The sequence below is a fragment of the Phascolarctos cinereus genome, unplaced genomic scaffold (genome assembly GCF_003287225.1).
Source record: "Phascolarctos cinereus isolate Bilbo 61053 unplaced genomic scaffold, phaCin_HiC Scaffold_726;HRSCAF=1367, whole genome shotgun sequence".
Lineage (NCBI taxonomy): Eukaryota > Metazoa > Chordata > Mammalia > Diprotodontia > Phascolarctidae > Phascolarctos > Phascolarctos cinereus.
The window spans coordinates 203,445,585-203,469,804 of NW_027556098.1; the positions used below are offsets into that span (position 1 = coordinate 203,445,585).

At 36.4% G+C, this 24,220-nt stretch overlaps 1 protein-coding gene across 1 annotated transcript in view; it reads right to left on the bottom strand.

The window, feature by feature from the left end:
- The window catches only part of NUP35 (nucleoporin 35), an 89,879-nt gene that overhangs the window by 157 nt on the left and 65,502 nt on the right, over nucleotides 1–24,220 (bottom strand). The window contains exon 9 of the transcript XR_002328195.2: nucleotides 4,946–5,068. The gene's annotated coding sequence lies outside the window, so the exon portion shown is untranslated. The remainder of the gene's footprint in view (nucleotides 1–4,945; nucleotides 5,069–24,220) is intronic.

Here is a 24,220-nt window from a genome sequence, read left to right on the forward strand (position 1 = left end):
TTAGTAAAAAAATCATTTTTTAATGGATGTAGAACACCAATTTTTTCCAAATCCACTTTTCCCAACAGGGTAGTTTTAAAAGGCTAACTCTGAAAAAAAATTATTCTATTCTACAATTGTTTCCCACATTTGTACTTTATTGTAATCCATATATTAATGCTGTGCTTCTTTACTAAGGTGCTTTTGCAAAGGGCACAATTTTCAAAAATCAAATCAATCAATAAATATGCTTTCCTTGTGTCTTAGCTAGAAACACCAAAATATTATACCATGTGATTATGCCAAGATAATTACTTATGCATTCCTTTTTAAAGGTCACTTCTTTCAATTGAAGGCTTTTCTATCAAGCTGGCATTGACAATATTTTTCTCATCATTGCTTAACTAACAACAATTTGTTTTCCTCTTAGGAAAAGAACATCTCATTCATACACAGCAATCTGACAGCCAATACTGTTAGAACTTCACTATTTATTAATAGTTATGTAAGACAACCTAAGGAAGAACTTTTCTTTTGTCAAATCATGCATTAAAGGCATAATATGAAAATGGTTTGCTTTGAGTTGTTATCCTTTGTTCTTGAAGAAAACCAAAACGAAATCACTATGTTAGAGTCAAGTTACAATGTGTCTGAATGTGGCTGATTAGACCAGTACAAGCTCAGAATGCTTTCCCGCAGGTCAGGCACAAATAGCCTATGTGAACATTTGGGGAGGATTCTCCAAATTTGTGCCTCTCACATTTCTTTTGAGCTACTTCAATTCTGCTTTGCTCATGCAACATAGCACGTGAGGTAATACTATGCTGGGAAGTCCTGTGCCGATGTCTCCCATGTCACACAATCAAATCCAAAGTTCTTAAGAGAGACCTTAACAGTGTCCTTGTATTGCTTTTTCTGACCACCATGTGAGCATTTGCCCTGTGTGAGCTCTCTATAAAAGTCTTTTTGGCAAGTGTACATACCTCTACTGTGAAGGCTGCCGATATAAAAAATATAACTTTACCAAAGAGGCAGAAATTTGGTTGAGTTAACATCTGTACCTAATGGATCAAAATGTTTACCTCATTGATTGTTCCTTTTCAATTCAAGGTTTAACAGACTGATTCATTAATCATGTAGAGCTGTTTATGAAGAAGTAGGCCAATTTATTTGAGTTTAATACTTTTCACAGATTGAAAGACCATAGAATCCCGGCTAAACAACAAATACATTCGGTGGTTAGGTGAAACATTAGGCAGCAATATCAATGTCTTTTATAATGGGATATCTGGGTTTAAATTATGAAGCAGGAGAAACAAAACTATGCTTAAGGTTATATTCTCTATAACTAATACCAATTTCCATTATTCATTATAGGACTTTTTTTTCAGTTGTGTTTATTTGGGGGGCCAAGTTCTTTTAAAAATGTTTAGTAATAGCACAACAACTGATTTGGCATTTAAGAGAAATGTCCGACACTATTCAGTTACGGGAATAAAGGAAGCTAAAACATGAACTATATTTTGTATGATGTGCCCTTCATTTTCTACCAGCTGCACTTCTTGGGACTGGACTCCACGATCATCACGCTTCCAGGAAACCTCTTCACAAGGAAACTTATCATCCTACAAGATTATATCAGTTTTGGTACTCATGTTCAGTACTCTCTGACCCTCTGATTGGAAGGCCAGAATATTAGATCAAAAACTTCTCCCAAAGCTTCTATTTAAAGAGCGCTTACAGACTAACCAGCTCTTCATTTCCCACCAGTTATACCCCCTGCCAGGTACCTTCTCCCCACCCCATACCTTTTCAGCTTTCTTTCATGTATTGTCTTATCCCTTCAGATTGTAATCTCCTTGAGTGGAGGAACTCATTCTTATTTGTATCCCTAACACTTAACATGGTCTCTGGCACATAGTAGGAGCTTAATTAATGTTTAATAACTGTTTGACTAAAATAATTCAGTTAAAGTTAGATACATACCTATCATGTGTAAGAGGCTGTAAGGAATGTAGAAAAGAACTGGTGTTTCTTGTCCTCAAAATTCTTATGTTTTCTAAATTTACTGCTCGGTGCAGGTAGACTGGTTCAAATTAAAATCAACATTTTTAATGAGTTCCGACTAAGCTCTAGGCACTGATAAGGATGCCGAAGCAAAATCTCAAAAAAAAATTTTTAATTGAGGACCCTGGCCTCAAGAGTTACCTGCAAACCTTGTTAAGAAAATAAAACAAAAACACATGATAAAAAAATAATTTAAAATGCATAACACAGAATTAAATGCCAAAGTGAATAGCATGGATAATAAATCCTATAAGAGATGAATATAGATTCATATAAAAGACCCATGTAATAGAGGGAGGAATCAGAAAAGATGTAAGAATTGAGCTAAGATTTGGTCAGGCAGAAAACAGGGACAGGAATCTCTTAAGAGTGAGGAATAATATGAGGAAAAGAGCAGAGGCAGAAACAATCAGTGCGGCTGTTTTAGGTATCAAGTGAGAAGAAGGATTCATTCAGTGAGCAGGCATAACACCAAGATAAAACTAGATTGTGGAGAGTTAAATTCCAGATTGAAGTATTTGGACTCTGACAATGTGGAATATCTAAAGGCTTAGTCAATATCCTGGGAAGGACATAAAAAGGCCAGGTTTTAGAAAAACTGACCAAGCAATATTATCACAAATAGATTGTGAGATCAGTGGAGAAAGCGGAAAGGTGATAGTGAAGAAAAGGGTAGAGAAAGGGATAGTCAAAAACAGGAAAACTACCTAGAAGGCATGAAGTAATCGGGGCCTGGATGAAAATGATGGCCATGGAAATAAAAAAATTAAAGAGATAACAGACTGACAAAGACAGACAGACAGATGCAGATGCCATTCCCATATAAAGCTCTGGGGTAAGTATGGGGCAGTGTATACTATGAAGAAAGCCTAGCGTAGGGGAGCTTTAAAAAGTAATGTTTTAATTCGGAGATAGGTTGGGGAAATAGCAATCGATTGCCATTTGTGGCAGCCCAAACAGGACTGATATATACAAGGAGTTGATACCTTATGGGAGTTAGGGGTTAGGAAGAGAAGAAACTTCTCAGACTTAACTGGGTATTAGAAATACATACTTGATAGATTAAAGGTGTAGAGAAATGAAGTAGAATGTTGTGGACAGCAAGTAGACCAGTTCAACTGGAAGCAGGGAATAATATGGAATTAGTCTGTCAAGATGTATTGGAGCCAACTTGTGAAAAAGCTTCAAATATGTTTGTAAAAACAGTTTGTATTTTATCCTAGAGGCAACAAAGAGCCAGACTTGAGCAAGAAAAAACAAGGGGAGAGAAAGGCTAAAACCTCTACTTTAGGCAATTGGACTGGAATGGACACATACTAAAGGCAGGATAACCAATTTAGAAGCCATTGAAATAACATGTGGAACTTTGAGTGCTCGCACATGATTCTCCTTCAACCTAAATGGAGGAGAGAAAAGAATCAGTTGGTGATGATTGCCTCATTCTTTCATTTATTTCTACTTGCTTTTGTTCTTGAGCAGTTTGGTGGATTTCAGAGGGCAGTACCCAGAAATGGCTCCTAGTATCATCTAAATTGTACACTTTTTGTGTAGAGTATGTGTATTATCCACTTAGGATGAGTCTGTCTAGATGTGGCTAACAAGGAGGCATGAATAGATACTTCTAGAGTCTCTTCTCACCTCTCTCAAGGATGACTTTGATTCCTGCTATGGGCAGAGCACTGGGCTTGGAATCAGGAAAACTCATATTCATGAGTTCAAATCCCGCCTCAGACTCTTACTAGCTGTGTGATCCTTGGCAAGTCATTTAATCCCATTTGCCTCAATTTCCTCATCTGTAAAATGAGCTGGAGAAGGAAATGGCAAACCACTCCAGTATCTCTGCCAAGAACCACAAAGAATCAAACTTGACTGAAAAACAACTAAACAGCAACATGAGGGGAAAAGGAGATTGGGGCCACAAGACTGGCCATTCTGCTCTCCCAGGGTAGTAGTTACTGGCTACTGTTAGGTCTATTTACCTCCCTCCCCACCCCTTACCAAAAAAAAAAAAGTACATTGTTATATAGAAGAAATAACTTTTAGGTCCAAGCCATACTCCTAATCACTATCCCTTAACAGAGGAGTACCTAAAACTATACATCCAAAAGCTTAACTCTCTTCCCATCAAATGCCAGTTACACAAAGACACAGTGAAAAACGGTAAATCCATTTATCCAAGCTAATGGAAGATAAAAATCAGAGAAGTTATACAAATTAGCATATACCAGATAATACAAAGAGTGAAGGAGACCTCCTAGTAGGAGCAAGATATCTCAGCTCAACCATAATAGAAGTAAAGTTCCTAATCTCACCCAAGAGGAAATTCCCAAAGGTCTCTAGTTTAGTAAACTACTATGATTGAGGTACAGACTTTTCTAAATATCAGCTTTTTTCCAGTCATTTCCTCCCTGAGGGATCTCTCCCTGAAGAGAATCTGAAACTGAGTAAGTCCTGTCTCCAAGCTAGAAACCAGAAGAAAAATCTCTGCTCAGTCAAGCTCTCCCCAGCCTGGACCTTTGAAAAGGCAAGGAGCATCAAATAATCATTCTCCACCACAGGACAGTATTATGCAAATGGTCTTTAGCCTTTGGTTATATTCAAGATAGTTCTTTTTTTTTTAAGTACTGCTATTTTATTTCTCATTTATGACCAAAGATGGCATGATATCATGAATAAAATACTGGGTTTGAACTCAGGAAGATTTGGATTCAAACCTTGACTGACATTTACTTGGAGTAAATGGACAAATAATGGGAATCTTCCTTGACCCCTAAGGGCAAAACTAAAAGCAATGGGTGGAAGTAGTACAGAGGCCCAGTTTGACTGGATTTAAGGTAAAACTTACTAACAATTGTGGCAATACAATAGTGAAACCCACTGGAAGGAGCTGATGGCTTACCCCACCCAGAAGATGTTCCAGAAGAGTCTAAATGACCACCTTTCATCAGTATCATAGAGGAGATTTTTGTTCTAGCACGGGTTGGACTTCCAGGCGACTTTCCAACTTTTAGATCCCAGGACTCTGAAAATTTGAAAAACAAGAAATCTATGGCTTAATAAACACACACACACACACACACACACACACACACTACAACCTTGCTCTCTGTGGAAATGCACTTAGTATTTGATAACATTTCTGTTGCCTCAAGCTTGGTCTCTGTAAAAGTTAATCTTGTTTGAGAAAACTCAGACCTCTCATCTAGGTCATGTTCCATGAGAAATAAAGGTAAACTGAGGCATAAAAAAAGAAAGGTAAAAGGAAAAAAAGCAGGTCAAAGCTCCCTTGCCAATCAGTAGTGGTATCAGCCTGGGAGTAGCACTTGCACTTCCAGCCTGGGGGAGATAGGAAAACCTAATCTTAAAAATAAACAACCAAATGAATGAATGAATGAACAGAGGAACAAACAAAAGTCTTAGTGCAGGTTTAAGTTTTAATAGCTTAAAATACCCTCTAATATCTTCTAAATCTGAAATTCTGTGCATACTTTTCAAGGCACTTTATATTATTTCATTTCATCCTCTCAATCCTTTTATGACACAGGTGCTACAAGTATTATAATCCCCATTATACAGATGAAGAAACAGACTAGAAAGATTAAATTACTTGTCCAGAGCCACAGATCTACTAAGTGAAGGAGATAAGATTCAAACCTGTACATCTATACCCTCCATAACTAGTGCTCTTTCATCCATTCAGGTTGAGGTTGTGGTTTATCCTTTGTTTTCAAAGAGGACCATGACATCAGGAAGGTGATGCTGTGACTTGCAAATGAATTGGATTTAAGTGAGGGAGGGCCATGCAAAATAACCAGCCTCATTGTCTCCTCCAGACCCATCTGAGTCCGGTGACCAGATACAGATCTGGATGACTGGAGATTGCCCAGGATCTTCATTCATTTATTCACTCAATAAACATTTATTAAATGTCTACTTTGTGCTAGGCACTGTGCTAAGCATTTTCATCTATAGCATATTGTCTATACTAGTAACATGGCCCTGCCAAAATTAGAAAGTAATTATAATCAAAACCAAGCAGTATATTGTACTAAAAGACATTTAAAAAAAAAAAAAGACTGATGCACTGGATCAGAAATAGTAGGAATGAAGTCTTATGAATCTATGTGCATTAAGTGTGAAAAAACCAGAGGTGATACAACACTGAGGAAAGGCACCTTTATTAAACTAATATTGTGGGGGCAATTGCATATCAAGAAAGAGAATTATCTTGGATCTTAATTTCATACCTACCCTGAAATAAATTCTAGAAAGGTTAAAGTGTTAACATATTTTTGAAAAAATCTGTTTTTTTAAATGAAAAGGGAATATTTATCCCAAAATAATTAATGAATTGTTGATTCTCAGTTGCAGAGGGACAATGTATTCCCGACAACTAAAGAAAACTAAGATATTATCCATGGTAAGATGGCTATATTTGAATATATAAATATAAAATTAATTTTTAAATAGGGAAAAGCAATATAATAAAAATCAGAAGTACAGTAACAGAATGAGGGAAGGAGATAAAAACCATAACTGAGAAAACCTTACTATCCAAAATGAAATAACAATAACTAATATTTAGAAAGAACTTTGAAGTGTCAAGAGCAGGATTTGAACCCAAGACTTCCTAACTACAGGTCCAGCATGCTATCTACACTGTCACAAGGCCTTTTGAATTGATACAAAAAAAATAACATCAATAGCTAAATTCCACATAATAAATGGTCTAAACAGAGAAACTCACAAAAGGAAACAGAGATAGTAAATCACCACATAAAAAAAGTCAGTCTCACTAACAATTCAAGAAATACGAATTAAAATTATTGTAACGTACACCTAAGGTTGAATCTATCTATGCAACCAGGGGGAAAAAATACAAATTATAAAATACCATGTCTGTAAGGGAATGAAAGAAGAGATTCCTTATAGATGACTAAAAGCTCTGTAAATTGGCTTCAACTGAAAAATAATGTAACAGGAACTATAAACTGTTAATACCTTTTGACATGATAATTCAACTTTGAGGAATATACTCCAAGGAAATAACCCAAAAGAAAAACACAAGGTTCACAAAGCTCTTTTCATAACAACGCTATTAATGGGAGAAAAAAGAAGAAATCTAAATTCCTAAAACAAGAGTATGGCTAAGCAAACTATGGTATATTAAATCCTATGCAATAATATCTAACCATGAAAATGATTAATTTTTAATACATTAATATATGGAAAGAGGTTTACAAAATGTAAAATGAAAAAGCAAAATATAAAACAAAATTGATGAAATTTCAGAAGAGAATTATTAGTTTTTAAATAAAAATTACTCATGATAAAAAAAAAATTAGACATTTTTTCAAAAATGGCTTCCCTGTCTCCTCAAGCACAATAGAGAAAATGAGATAATTTGGGGCCAACCTTGGTTTAGATGCCAAAAAGATGCAAGAGCACCATCTAGTGGGAATTTGAATGACAGCTCTATGATCTCTGAAATCTACATGATGGAAAGTAGATTCCTGTCTTACTGATGTAACTTCCATAACATAACCAATACATAAGAATCAATGGAAGCACTTCTTTCTTCTGGTTATCTAAATATAACAGTTGACTGGCATTCCAGAAAAAGAGATACAGCTCATTCCCACAGTTAACTTACCTAGTTTATATATATATCTATCCAAGGGGAGAACAAGGACATGTATTGGTCAGTGATTTCACCTAACAAGTATTTCTTAAGTGCCTAGTATGTGTCAAGTACTTTGCTAAGTACAGTCATAGATGTTGTCTTTTGCCCTGTTTGGATTATGCTATATACTACATGTGAGGTCCAGCTAAGAGCTGATCATTTCTATCAGGACTGCATACAGATTTCAATAGAACTTAAATTGGAAGCTCACACCGTTTTTTAGTCAGAAGCAAACACAGAGATTTGATACACTTTACAAATGTGGTAATCTAGGGTAAACAAACTCTGCATACTTTTAATTGGTTTTTTGCTTTAATGTTTTCTTTAAAACGTGGTAGTGACTATTAATGCAAAAACTAAACTTAGCAATTTGCATATATGTTAACCAGATAGTGTCATGATACTGTCACCATCACTACTTCTAAGCCTCTTTCAGAAATTTTTGTTCATTCACTTATTTTTTCTCCTATCACAGGAATTTAGTTAGAAATGACCTCATCATTCATCTCTACTTCAATTCAAAAGGAATTTGTCTCTACAACACAGTGAACAAATAATTACCTAGCCTGTGCACACAGTATATCTCCAAAGGGAACCCATTAGCTCTAAAGGCAGCCATTCTATTTTTTGGATAGCTCTTATTGTAAAGAATATTTTCTTTATGTCAAGCTCTAAATTTGCCTCTCTGTAGACTCTACTCTTTACTCTTAGTTCTGAGCTCTGGGGTCTAAAAGAACAAGGTTAATCCTTATAGCAGGTAATAGCTCTTCAAATACTTGAAGACAAGTGTCATGCCCTTCTACTCCCATGTAATGAAAAGCTCATGGGCCTTTAAGCCTTCTCTACTTCATGCTAAATATACCCAACTCCTTAAATCAATTGTCATGTGAGGATTGCCAACCCTTCTTCGAGGTTCTCCCTCTACCACCATCACTCAGTAACCTCTCCTCCTTTGATGTTCACTCAATCCATATGTATGACCCAATCAAAATTCTGGTAGCTATTATGTATCAGCATCCAGGACACTCCCCTAATTTCAATGCCTAGTTCCCTCTCTCCTCCCCAACGGCAGCTTGCATATTGACACTCCCTCTAACATCTAAATTTCCAGCTCCTGTTAATCTTTTCCCAAGACCAACTCCTCCACCCCACCCCTACACTCTGCCACTCACAAAGTCAGTAATATTCTAGATCATGCAATCAACCACTAATGCACCACTTCCATATTCATGAATTCTGAAATTTCCTTATCTAACCACAATCAATTCCACTTTTCCCTCTACCTTTCAAAACCAAATCCAGTACTACATCCACACTAAGATATACTGGATTCCTCAATTGTCATCTACACCATCACCCCTGGACTAGTTACATTCTCTTCCTTTGCCCAGCTTGACCCCTTGGTGAACCAGTTCAACTCAACACTGTCCTTGTCTCAGGAGTCCTTTGTCTCCTTATCACATCACCAGTCTTGGCCTATCAGGTTTCACCTTTATGCCTGCACTGCTGAGCAAAGGTGGAGAAAATCAGAAAACCAAGTTGGCTGGGTCCATTACAAATTTATGTTATGTAACCTCAACTGGACCATCACTTATACAAGGTATTCTTTTTTTAAAAATTTACTTATTTATACTTTTCAACATTCATTTTTATAAGATTTTGAGTTCTAAATTTCTTCTCCCCTTCCTCTCCTTCCCTCTCTGCAAGATGGCAGGCACACAATCTGATACAGACTATATATGTGTGATCATATTAAACAAATTTCCACAATAGTCAGGCTGTGAAAGAAGAATCAGAACTAAAGTTCCGGGAAAAGCCATGAGAAAGAAAAAACAAAAGAAAACAAAAAGAAAAAAGAAAATAGTATGCTTTGATCTGCATTCAGACTCTATAGTTCTTTCTCTGGATGTGGATGGCATTCTGGAATTGTCTAAGATCATTGCATTGTTCAAAAGAGCAAAGTCTAACAATGTGGGTCATCGCACAATGTTGCTGTTACTGTGTACAATGTTCTCCTGGTTCTACTCAATTCACTCAGCATCAGTTCATGCGAGTCTTTCCAGGTTTTTCTTGAAATCCACTTGTTCACTGTTTCTTATTGAACAATAGTATTCCATTACATTCATATACCACAACTTGTTCAGCCATTCCCCAACTGATGGGCATCCCCTCAATTTCCAGTTCTTTGCCACCACAAAAACAGCTGCTATAAATATTTCGTTCATGTGGGTCTTTTTCCTTTTCTTATGATCTCTTTGGGATACAGACCTAATAGCGGTTGGCATAGTTCCAAATTGCTCTCCAGAATGGATGGTCAGTTCACAACTCCACCAACAATGCATTAGTGTTCCAATTTTCCCACATCTCCAACATCATTTTCCTATTTTGTCATATTAGCCAATCTAATAAAACAACCAGAGTTGTTTTAATTTGCATTTCACTGATCAATAATGATTTAGGGCATTTTTTCATATGACTACGGGTAGCTTTAATTTCTTCATCTAAAAACTGCCTGTTCATATCCTTTGACTTCATATCTTTTGACTTGGAGAGTGACTTGTATTCTTATAGATTTGACTCAGTTCTCTATGTTTTAGAAATGAGGGCTTTATCAGAGACACTAAGGTAATCCTTTTAAAATTCACTATTCCACTCACTACAGTGGCTCTTCCAAACCTCCTCATCCCTATTCAAACGTTCTATGACTTCTCCTCACCAGTCCCATCCTCTCAGCTGAGAACCTAGCCACATATTTTACTAAAAATATTGAGGCCATTCACTGAAAGTTCCATCCTCTCTTCTTTTCTCACATCACTCAGATACTTTCTGCCACTTTCTCTTCCTTTACCCCTGTAACACAAGAAGAGATGTCCCTTCTCCTTGCCACCCCAACTCTTCTTCATGCACAAGTGATGCCATTCCATCCAATCTTCTCCAACAGATTGCCCCTCTTTTCATGCCCTTTCACTTCTCTTCAATTTCTCTGTCTCCTGGCTGCCTCCCTGTTGCCATAGAAACATACCCCATCCTCAAAAAACCCTCACAACCTATCCATACCCATTAATTATCATCCCATCTCTCTCCTGAGAAGGCCTGCTACCATGGGTGTCTCTACTTCCTCTCATCTTCCTCTCATTAACTTTCTGTAGTCTATAACCAACTCTTAATTGCCAAATCTATTGGCTTTTTCTCAATTCTAATCCTTCTTGACCTCTCTGCAGCCTTTGACATTGTTGATCACTCTCTTCTCCTTGATACTCTCTTCTCTGTAGGTTTTTGGAACACCATCCTCTCCTGGTTCTGACTGTTCCTTATCTCTCTTTTGCTGGATCCTCATCCAGATTTTATTCTCTAACCATAGGTATTCAAAAGGGTTCTGTCCTGGGCCCTCTTATCCTCCAAAAATATTTCACTCTTTCTCACCAGCTCCTTTGGATTTACTTATCTCTATGCCAATGATTTTCAAATCTACTTATCCTGCGTAATCTCTACTGACCTAATTTCCAACTGTCTTACAAGACATCTCAAACTGGATGCCACCATCCTGATTCAGGCTGTCATCCCCTCCATCCCCGGACCAATGCAATATGGCCTGTTAGCTGGTCTGCCTGTCACAAGCCTCTTCCCCACTCTAGTCCAGACAGCCTCAGTTGTCAAAATGATCTTCCTAAAGCACAAATCTATGTCATGCTCCTAATTAATAAACTCCAGTGGCTATACATCACCTCCAGGATCAAATATAAAATTCTGTTTGGTATTCAAAACTGTTTATAATCTGCTCCTCTCCCATATTTCCAGTCTTCTTATCAGCTCCTCCCTCCACATTCTCTTTGCTTCCTTTCAGTTCCTAGAATTTCAGGTCCCTCCAACTCCTTTCCCTGGCCCTCCCTCAAGCCTGAAAAATTCTCCCTCCTCCTTTCTGCCTCATTTTCCCTTGTTTCCTTCAAGTTCCATCTGCTGCAGGAAGCTTTTCCTGATCCCCCTTAAGGTTAGTGCCTTCACTTTGTTAATTTATCCTTTCCATATCACATGCACATAGTTGTTTGCATGTCACCTTCACCATTACAATGTAAGCTCATGGAGAACAGGGACAGCCTTTTGCCTTTCTTTTAATCCCCAATGCCTAGCACAGCATCTGGCACATAGTAGGTGCTTAATATTCATTGAGTGACTAGCTGTGCCTTCTTTAAATGTTTTTCATAAAAATCCAGATTTCCCAGAATTCCTCTACTTGTCAGTATTAATTGAATTATCATATTAGACCAGACACCCCTGAATATTCTGATTTTTAATAAGTTAGGTAAGGGAGAGAGGGGGAGAAGGTGATTGGTACAATTCTTTTTGGTGCTTAGTGGTTATAGCTATGAATTCATCAGTCACTCTGGTATTTCTTCCCCAGCTCCCTCACTCTGAAGGAATACATCTAATGTGACAAGACTTCTTCAGGTACCTAACAGTACCACATTGACTTTAAACTTTTACATCTTTGACTCTTTTCAGTACTCACAATCAGAAGTTTCTTCACCGACTTCTTGGTTAGCTCTGATGCCAAAGTTTTGAACTCACTTGACTTCCAGATACCAGATAATTGAGCTTTGTTATTAAATCTATATTCCTTTTAACTTTATTCACATACCCCTAGAAAAATTTCTAAATCATAGAAATACCCAGCAAATTCAGACATAAGGATCACAGCTCACATTTCTTTGGTGTTTTATGTTTTATTAAGTGTTTTTACAACTCTGAGGGAACCCCCCATGAGGAATTTCCTGTACCCATGCAGCCTGGTATCTTTTCTACAATTTATAACCTTAAAGAGTTGCTTAGGGAATTTAAGGGTTATATGATTTATCCAAGGTCACATAGCCAGTATAAGGCAGAAACAGGACTTGAAGCAAAGACTGGCTCTCTATTCACTATACCATCCAGCCTTTTAATGTCACATGACATTTCTCATATCATGTAAGAATTACTGAAAAGGAGGAATGCCTACTTCCTTGAGATAGACGGTACATGTATTACACATGTTCTACATATAATGAAACTGAGTCATTCACTACATAAGGCCTTTACTGAGTCCCCTAATTGTTGATGATCCAGAAATCACTTGGTGTTTACTTATCTGGGTATATGTTGTGCTCCCTTAGTAGAACATAAATTTCTTGAAAGCAGACTTTTGTATTTTTCTTTGTACCCCCAAAGGCTGACACAGTACACTGAACATAGATGGTTTTCTTTTCACTTGTATTTGCATGTAATAAATGCTTGTTGATTTGTCCTGCATAGGTGGTTAAAAAGTGATTGTTGAATGGGAAGGTCACACTGATGTAGCATGGACTTGAACATGAATTTCTTACTCCAAAACCACTGATCTATTGAATGAAAAAAATTAGAGGACCGGACACATGAAGAAGACTAAAAGATGAAAAGAGAGTTCAATCAGAAAGAAGTCAAATAGAGTCCAGCCCATGAATGAAGGCTTTTCAGCAAGTTGGAAAGACTCATAGTAGATCATTACTATTATATTTACCCTGCCCACAGTCAGAGTTTACAAACCCTGTGAAAGAGTGCTTGCTGACAAAAACAAACCATCTCCCTTGCCCCAACTTTCCCTGACAGGTGCTTCATTGTTATCTTCAGAAATGACATATCTCAATGACTTGGGACTAACTGCTTTGAAGAGTTTTCAGGCTACTTCTAGATTTACTACAATTTACTTGGTTGCTTTCAAGAGCTGTCTTTGTTACTACGGTAATAACAGATCATGCTGAAGCTAAGGTGTTCAACTCCTATTAAGGGGCCCAAACTGTGGGTTAATGGGGATCAGGTTCAGTCCAAAGGAGGGTGGTTTTTAAAGGAAGAGTTCTAGATCTTTTACTCATTGCCTTATGCTACTTATGCCCCAACCCTTGAGCCTTGGGGAAAATGACTTAAAGCTTAGATTTGGCTCATTTCTAGTCTCTACAAAAAGGTTAGAAAGGTACTCAATATACAGTGTAGATGAGATAGAGAACAATTATTTATTTCCTACACACAAACACACACTCACTCAATGCTTAAAGCACAAACTGACAAAAGCTTAAAACATTTCCTGTTATGCTCTCCTGGAAGGTTGATATTTAAAAATCAAAACATGAAATATTTTGTTGGACTGCTGACTCATTTCATATTCACCTCTACTCTACACTGTCCAAACAACTCCCTCAAAGTCCATTCTCTCCTAGCAAACCAGGAAATAGCTTGATTTTATCTTTCTGTCAATGGCCATCTCCGAGAAAGGTGCAGTTGCAGAAAGCTTCTACTGCTGCAGATCAGCTCCTACTGAGAGACCCAGGAACTCTTGACTTCTTAAACTCACTACCTTTTGAATGAATGAAGCATTTATTAAATGCTTACTATGTGTAAAGAGCTGTGCTTGGCGCTAGGGACACAAACAGAAAACACAGTTACTACTATCAAGTTCACATTCTAATGGAGAAGACAATACATATTTAAAGTCTCAGCGGCAAGCCAGATGGAAAAGTCCCATGGTCCATAAGGTAGTGGCAAAGCAGATATTAATGCAACTTCTTCTTTAATGTCATTTCCACTGATAAAATCTTAACAGTTTCTGATGTTGAACCATTCAACAATGCCAAGAACTTTCTTTTCTGGGCTTTAGGTAGCTGTTGCTGCAGTTCACATGCTTCCCAAAATGATGCCTGCAGACAGTTATCTGGAAGCACTGCTATTCCATAAGCTCTTGGGTTCAGGGTCCTGGGCTGAGAGGAGATGGTTGTCATGGTAGTGGTTTGACTTGTCTGGTGTCTCTCCCTCAGGTTTCCTTGCTACTTCAATTAGGATGGCTTATCTTCCCTATGGGTGTTAGTTGGATGGCAATTGGTGTGGATGGCTGACCCTTCCTCTACAGGAACTACTTTCCTAGATGATGGCTGTGAAAGCTGGGCTGGAAGCAAAAACTGGTGATCTGGCAGGGAGGTGGGGGTCAAGGGGTAGGGGTGGGAGTTGCTATTCCCAGATGTTCTAGAATCAGATGTCTTTGTGCAGCGAATAAGTGAATACTACAGTTAACAGCAGTGAAGTCATGTCAATACCAAATGAGGTTAAAGATAAAAAAAAAATTCTGTGTGCAATTACAACAGTTCTTACCAGATCTGTTTAAACAAGCTCTTTTTTTAAAAAGGGAAACTGACAAGTAAAAGGAACTATCACCATTCCTTGAAAAGTGAAACAGACCTGCTAACATTTCTGTAATAATCTATTCTCAATGCCAACAATAGTGGCTCTATCACATTTGGACTTTAGATTGAATAGCCACCCACATGGGAAAACAAAGTAGATGAAAAATATCTATTCTTCACCTTTATTACATAATTGCATAATTAACTCATTGAGCTAATCTATCAGTGTATACACACACATGAGAGACTGGGTGAATATGTAGATATGTACATTTATAGATGTACACATGCATGTATGTATGTGTATGTGTACATATACATACACATACATATGTGTGTGTGTGTTCATGTGTGTGTATCTTAGGCACTGCAGATAAATAATGAGCTGGGCCAGAAATGAAAAAAGACAAAATTATACTTTGCTTTCAATAATTTCAAACTCTTTCCTGACATAAAATCCTTATAATATGCAGTTGAAAATCATGGAACACAATAATCTCAGAAAATTCCAATGGAAAAAAACAGTAAGCTAGAAATTTGTAGCATATTACAGTGAAAGAAGTAACACAAAGGAGAGCCCTGGCTGCAGCTTCTACTTTGTGTTTCTTTGTCGGCTTATGGGTAAGGTCATCAGTCCTGATATGGGCAGATCCAAATCTCAGGAGCCTGAGAAGTGGAGAATGTGGGTTTTTCAGTTACAGATGATAGGAGTTTCTACACCAGAAAAGATAATCATTCTCAAAAAGATGAACACAAGCCCTTGTCTGGCTTGCCAGAAGTCATGGACCTGGAAGAAACTGTATTTCAGAACAGAGGTAAAATGTTAAATGCCTATTCAGTGGGCCTTCCAAATAATGTTTTGATGGTTTTAAGGAAAACTCGCAAATGTACCTAACTCACAGTTCTTATGAAATCTAAATGAAATCATATATGTAAAGCATTCTGGAAACTTTATAGTATCTTGTCAGTTATTACTACTAACAAATACTCCTTCCTGTCCCCTCCATTTCTTCCCGTATTCCAAATGTAGGTATTTCCTCCAAAGTGTTCCCCTTGTTCCTCTACACTCTTTTTCCCCTCTACACTCTTGCCTTTGGCAATCACAGGTTCCACAACAACTGCTGTGCAGAGTAATTTCAATTCATTTCTGACAGCTCTACTAAGCTCTGGACCTACAGTTGGTTCACTGTAAAAAAGAAAAAGTGTATTTGGAGTTAGGAGGCCTGGGTTTAAATCTTGGTGCTACTATTTCCTTTAGTGTAACCTAACCTTTCTGAACCCATTTCCTCATTTCTAAAATGAAGACTAAAAATTGTCAACAAACATATGAAAACATGTTTCAAATCACGGACAAATAACTCTGAGGTTTTACCACATACTCTACAAACTAGGAATGGGTAAGACATTGTTGGTAGAGCCACAAATGGTTCCAATAATTTAGGAAAACAATTTGGAATTACAAAAGAAAAGTGACTAAACTTCATACTCTTTTACCCATTATGATCAATACTGCATGTAGCCCCTAAAGAGGTCAAAAGGCATACACAATGGTCTAATATATACTAAGTTATTCATAGCCACGTTTTATGGTAACAGAACTGGAAAAAAGATAAGATGCCCATTAACTAGACAATGTGAAAAACAATGCATTATTATTGTGCAATAAGAAAAGATGAATTTGGAAAATTCAGAGAAACATAAGATTTAAACAAACTGATGAAGAATGAAATAAACACAACAAAAGAACAAAATGCAAAATGGCTACAACAACGTACATGTAAAGAACACTGAAAAGAAGTCAAACTGAGTGAAATACACCTTCTTCCTCTTCGCCTAGAAGGGAACTATATATAGATAGAAAGCTACACATATAGACAGACATGATTAAGATATTGTTTTTGCTTAACTGTTTCTCTTATGGGGCAGCTAGATGGTGGAGTGTTTAGAGTGCTGGGCCTGAAGTCAGGAAGACCCAAGTTCAAATCCAGCCACATACACTTTTACTTCATGATTCTGGGCAACTCACTTAAACTACTTGCCTCAGTTTTCTCATCTGTAAAATGGGAATAATTATAGCAACTACCTTTCAAAGTTGTTATAAAGATCAAATGAGATAATAATTGTAAATTGCCTGGAACACAGTAAACAATAAATAAATAAATAAATATGTGTATATATATACGTATGTATGTATGTATATATGTTAGCTATTATTTTTGTTTCAAGAAATAGTTCATTCTCAGAAATGTAGTGAGAATATTCAAAAATGACTATGATGTAAAAACAAAAGGCACCCAATAAAACATGACAATCAAACAAGTTGGTCTAATAACCTTTTTTAAAGGTCCTTCTTAGCTCTAAATCTATGACTATATTTCCCTAAGTGAATGTCCCACAGCCACATCAAATTCCACATGTTCAAATTTAAACTCATTATCTTTCCCTAGAAACCTGCTTCTATCTTCCTTATTGTCATACCAATATTCAACCAGTCTTCCCATGAGCTTGACTCCTCTCTTTCAGATTTCAGATTTGGTCAGCAAATGTCAGTAATTCTTCATATGAAACAACTCTAAAATTCATCACTTAATATAGTAGGAAATCTCCTTCTACTAGACTGAACCATCGTAGTAGCATTCTTAAAGACCTCCCTGACTCCTCTGCCCCATGCAATGTTTCATATCACTGCCAGAATAATCTTTCTTACACACAAATATACTCATATCCCAGCTCATTTTTCTTCCCTGTGGCTTCCATTTTTCTATATAATAAAACTGAAATTGCTCTACCTGGTATTCAAGACCCTCTATTCATTTACTAAGCATCTTCTATCAAGTCACTATGCTAGGAGTTGGGGAAACAGCAGCTGATGCAGCAGATAGATGACTACGCCTGGTGCCAGGAAGACCTAAATTCAAATCCTACCTCAGGCACTTATTAGCTGTGTGACCCTCAGACTTCCCCAATATAAAGTGAAGATAATAATATCATCCACTTCATAGTATTATTTTTGCAATAGCACCACCCACCTCTGGTAGTTGTCAGGAGAAAATATTTGTAAAAAGCATTTAGTATATGATGTTTGTCAGAGTAGGCACTATATAAATGCTTATTCCTTTCCCTTACCCTTCCTTCAGAATATATAGACAAAAAAAAGTTAGTTCCAAGACTTAAAGGGCTTACATTCTATTGAGGGTGGGGAAGGTGGAAATAACAAAAGCATAAACAATATGAAGTAATTTAACAGTATTAGAGGTGAGATATAATCCCTGATCTTCCTGATTCCATAATATGGATTTCACCCTATCTTTCCAGTCTTATCTCTTATTCTTCTCCTAGGATTTATATAGCACTTTTAGGTTTGCAAATCCCTTTGCACGTGTAAAATGTCTATGCATATTTGTATATATATTTGTGTGTGTGTGTGTGTGTGCGTGTGTATATATATTATATATATATGTACTTATATATAAAATATATGTATATATAAAATCTCATTTGATCCTAACCACAACCCTGAAACTGAGGCTAAAAGGTTAAGTGACTTGCCCAGGTTCACACAGCTAATATCAGAGGCAGGATTTGAACTGGCCTCCAAAACCAGTTCAGATAAAATAGTGTCCCCTAGCTGCCTATATACTCCCTGCTACATGGAACAAGTGTTCTTTGTTCTGGCTTCCACCTATTCTTTTCCATGGGCTGTTCCCCATGCACAGAATACCCTTCCTTTCCCTTTTCATCTGCAGAATTCCTATCCATCACTACCAAATCAATTACTTCACTCATGAAAGTTCCCCTAGTACTGTGTTAGTTATTAACACACTCCCCTTATCAAGTAATATATATTTGGTTATCTCTATATATGTCTTATTCCCTTACTAGACAACTAAGTGGTACAACAGAGCTTGCACTGGGCCAAGAGTCAGGAGGACCTGAGTTCAAATCAGACCTCTAATACTTACTAGCTATGTGACCCTGGGCAAGTCATTTAACTTCTATTTCCCTCAATTTCCTCACCTGCAAAATAGTGATAACTGAGCACAGTGTCTGTGTTACACAGTATTATGTAAATATTAGCTATTACTATTATTACTAGATAAAAATTTTCACTGTTTACAAAGGCAAGACAGTCCTTGCCTTCAAGGGGTATACATTATAGTAAAAGAAGGTAAACACATAGAACTAACAGGTGTTTTGGTTTGTGAAGTCATGGGAATGATGAGTGGGGGCTATAGGAGACTGGTTAACACATTTTCTTCCAGGATCAAAGACAGTACTAATTTGACTGCAATACAGAGCTAGAAGAGAGGACTGAGGGAGGGGAAGTGATATAAGATGGCCAGGGCCATGGCTAAGGCCCCATTAGCTGTTTGGACCACATGAAGCATTTACCAGACAAGATCATGGTACCCAGGGAAGGGGTGTAGAGCTCAAAGAGTTGAGTCAGGGACAGCATTTTATCTAAATTTTATGTTGCACTCCCTCTAGCACTGCCCAGTACATACAATGATGTTTTTTTTTATTACTGAATGAAAGCATCTTGATGAAATTTGAAATGGCATGGAGTTAGAGCTATATCACATTGAATCACAGAATTAGGACATTTTAAAAAAATCCCAACAGGCTGGAATGTTGGGAAGAATCTTAATAAGAATGGACTTCAGTTCAGGTACTGGAGTTGACTAAATGACCTCTGGAGTCCCTTCTAATTCTCAGGTGCTGTTTAGCACTAATTCAAAATCAATCAACAAGTTTAAGGCCCAGCACTGTGCTAGGAATTGAGGCTACAAAGGCAAAAATCAGTCTTCACTCTTAAGTACCTTACACTCTATTAAGGAAACAATGTCCATATACAAGTATACAGAGAATAAACACAAGACAAGTACAAACTAATCTGAAGAGGGAGAACACCAGAAACTGGGGACGGAGATTATGAAATGTTAAACGTGGAACTTAAGCTGAGTCTTGAAGTTAAAGGATTCTATGAAATGGAGAGAAGCAATAATTAAATTTTTTTTAAATGGGGTTTTAGAAATCTCCCTCCCACAACCAAAAGACTTACCTTCCAACTTTTAATATTATTTGTAATTCTTAAAGATTATTGGGGGGGGGGATGTTCAGTGAGCAAAGACAGGGTTTGTCAAAGTAAATCCACAGCAAGCAAATTTCATCAATTTAGTTTAAGTAACTTCTACATTAATTAGGTTTATTAAATGATAAAAACTAAAGCAATTAGCCAACAAGTATTAAGTGCCTACTATGTGCTTGGCCTGGTAATGAATAAGGAGGATAGAAAAGCAAAAGGAGCTCTGCTCTGAAGGAGCTCTTATATAACTTATTGTCGTGGATATATGTGACTTTTTAAAAGTTTGAGACATGGTTTCTGGTAATCATTTTATTAATAAAAGGGTCAAAGACCTCTCACGACAGTGGGCCCATAGTTCATATTCCCCTGGAAAAGTGGGTATACCTGAGGGTGGCAATGGTTAACAAGTAATGAGAGAATGAGTATTATGAGGTGGATCTATTCTAATGAGGGGCTAGGGGATGTAACTTTGATTATGTCATTTACTTCTAAATTACACCCTGCCTCAGAAATGTATATATACAAAGAATCTATATCCCCCAACCAAGCCTAAAAAGAAGACAAGGGGCCAGGACCCTCACCTTAGATTAAATTCCTTGTAAGGCTGAGTAGGATAGCAATAACTAGATTAAGAATGGTAATCTTATCTGCTATCATCAGTCCTGTCCTACAGAGGCTGAGCTTAGAAATGAAGACTTTAGAAAAAGGGGAAACTTTGGATCTCCCCAAATCATTGACTACTAATAATTATTTTTCTCATATAGTAGGACTCTAAATTAAATTCGTACTGATTCTCATTGACTCTATTGTCTCACTTAGGGGAATCACTTAGTCACTAGTCTTCAATTTCATGATTTGTAAAAGTGAAAGCTTTTTTATTGCTCAAGAAAATCACAAAATAAATGAACATGCATAAATGTTATGAGTATTTTTGAGAACCACAATAAATGCATCTTTTCTTCCAGCTTTTCTAGCTTTAGAAGAACAAGCAGATTGTCAGAACTTTTCGAACAAGACACTTCTGAAAAACCACCACAAGATGGAGATGAATCTACAGTTTGAGCAGAGAACTGTATTGAGGTAGTCATGCAAACAAATGTTTTTAACAAGTTATTAACATTCTATTTGAAACTGTAGCAAGGAAAAGTATTTTAATATACAGAAATTTTTAAGCAATTAGTAGATAACTGTAAATTAAATATCTCAGTTACTTAACCAAACGATTGAGAAAATGTTAGTCTACAAAAGTACATTTCATTACCTTGTCTCTTGAATCCCTTGGCCAGATAAAACCATGCGTCACTACCCCTACAGTTCTTTCAAGGCTCCCTCAACCACCATCCTCAGTATAACTAGATATTCATTTCCTTAATGGCTTCTCCTAATATTAGCCTGTAGGAATTTGGATGAAAGACACACAAATGTATTTCTTTATATTAAAGGAACAGTTCCAGCTTTGTCCCTCTTAGGTAAGATAACTACTGACTCCAAAAGGACTAAAATTCATCTTTCCCTGTCCATGCCATATTACCATGGATAGAACCACAAATTAAGTCTTTCTTATTTTCACAGATTCTATTGCCTTTCTTACTAATCAACTTTTGGGGGGGGTAGGGGGGGGAATTTGGGTTAAGTGACTTGCCCAAGGTCACACAGTTAGTGAGATTCTGAGGTCAAATTTTAATTCAGGTCTCTCTGACTCCAGGGCCAGTGCTCTATGCACTGTGCCACCCAGCTGCCCCCTCAATCAGCTTTTTAAAAGCCTATCATGCACATTGTTAAATGGCCTGAAGATTCAAGTACAAAGAATAGAGATCGTTACTAATTACACACATATCCCAATAAATAGCAAAATATCTTTATATTTTTATCTTGCAACTAAATGATTACACAGCTAACTAGTTTAACATCTCTGGTTTAATATTTTAAGTGAATCTAATCCCTAGGTCACAATCACTAGCTTAGGAAAATTCCCTGAAGGCATCACTAACAATTACCCTCACTTGCCAGAAACCTCATCCTCAGCTCTCTACCTCCACTAGATAATCTTTTACATTATTTCTTGTGTCTATATACCATCTACCTATCTACTTCATATGGCCCAGGGACAGGTAGTGTTTCTCTGAGCACTAATTTTTTTCATCTGTAAACTGGCAATAATACTATTTTCACTAACTTGCCCTAGGGGAATTGTCAGAAGGACAACACTATAAAAATTGTAAAACACTGTAAAAACAACAAAGAAGAAGACAATGGGCCAGGAGTTACAGATTTAAGGTTGATGTGATCCAAAACATATATTTTACATAGGTTTTATACACTAAATCAATGATGCTTAAATTCTTTTTGAACATGTGAGTTTATCAATAAAGAATTTTTTAGAATTGTATCTTTAATATATGTAAATGTATTTGTTATACAGATGTACTACTGTACTCACCCAACATATATAAAAGCAATTTTAAAAAATGAAAGTTTAAAATTTTTCATTTATGAATAGTACAAAAAACCTTTTGTTCTAATGAAAATTATCATTAATATCTATGGTTTTGTGTCATTAATAAAATGAAAAAATTTTCAAATACTGTTCATCTTTATTGCACCATTTTGAAGTATATGTTAAATTTTTATCTAGATGCAAAACTATATCATACTGATAATTTAAAAGATGAGTATTTAAAAATTTTTTTCATTTGACTTATGAATAGCAAAAAGGTTTTTTGCTCTAATGAAAATATTTAAGGTTTTACGCCATTAATAAAAATCAAATATTATTTATTTCATCCTTACTGAATCCTTTTGAAATCTATATTGAAATATTATTACGATTAATAATATTTTAGTGAGAAAAGTTATTGAAAATGCTTCACTATTTTTTGAAAATCATAGAGTTTAAATTTCTGTGACACATTGATTTGAAAAGTCTGGTTCTAAGGTATTTATTTCACTTTCTGGTTTTAATGGCTGACACAACTTAATCCTTCACAAAGATTAGTAGATCAAAAAGGAAGAAGTTCATCACTGGATATGTTTATTGAACAATGCTTTTTCTCAATCCCAAACTCCCATCTTCCATGATGTCAATGAGTTGTACTTGCAAACTAACAGGAAGGAGTTGCACTTTTATACATATTTTTAATAAATGGGTTCAAAATTTATTTATACTTCATTTGGAACATTTTTAAACACATCAGAAAATTATATTTCCAAATATTTAGTTGTATAGTGGAGTTTTTAGAGGTGGCACCTTTAAATCATTTTGGCAAAAATTGCTTAAGTTTTTAAATGCGTCACTAAATCATAAAGACTTTACACTATCATTAGTGAACATTTCAAGGTACAATATATACGTAGGGTGAGGATAATTAATGATAATGAGTTTAAGTCCATATATCAAATAGTGATAATTTCAATTTTTTTTGTCTGATTTTATCAGTGCTGATTAGATCATAATTTTTGCCTCATGACATGGTTAACAAAGAGCTCATATTAGAAGTACAAGTGTCATTTCTGCCATTTTTAGTCATTTGTGCTTCTATTATCTTCAATCTGCAGATTCTTTTCAGGACTGTTTTTAAGCCACTAGTCCTTTTGCTTTGGGTTAGTTAAAACTAGATAATGTAATCAGGAAATTCACTTCACTGTGCACACACTAATTATGACTATTGCAATACACTAAAGTAAGCAAATGACTAAGGGTGGCACTATCCATCCCTTTATGTTCTAGAACTTCTCTCCCCTCAGGATTCCTCACTTAACACATGAGGGTACTAGTGTAAATTGGTAATAATTGGTAACGTTTAACAACTTATTTTTATGGAAAAAAATTTAAATAGAAATTATACTTTCTTCCCATACCCAAATGGATGATCTTGTGCACTTTGGAGACTGTTACCCTACAACAGCTAAGGAAGATTAAAACTTATTCAGTTGAATTTACCAATAAATTCACACAAAGAGAAATGGAAAATATACCACTTCCTACCCCATCTCCAAAGTATAAGGAATGGACAGAATCAGTGCTCTAAAAATGTCACCTCCAGCACTAACATCATCTATTTCAGCTCCTCCTCTCATCTTTGTTTCTAGTGCCAATTAACCCTCCTTCTGAAGTACATCTGGTATTGTTCTGTTGTAGGCCAACTGTAGAGACTATACTATACTTGATAGATTTTTTTCTAATTTACATCTGTCTGTTATCCTCCTTCCATTTTTATCCTTAGC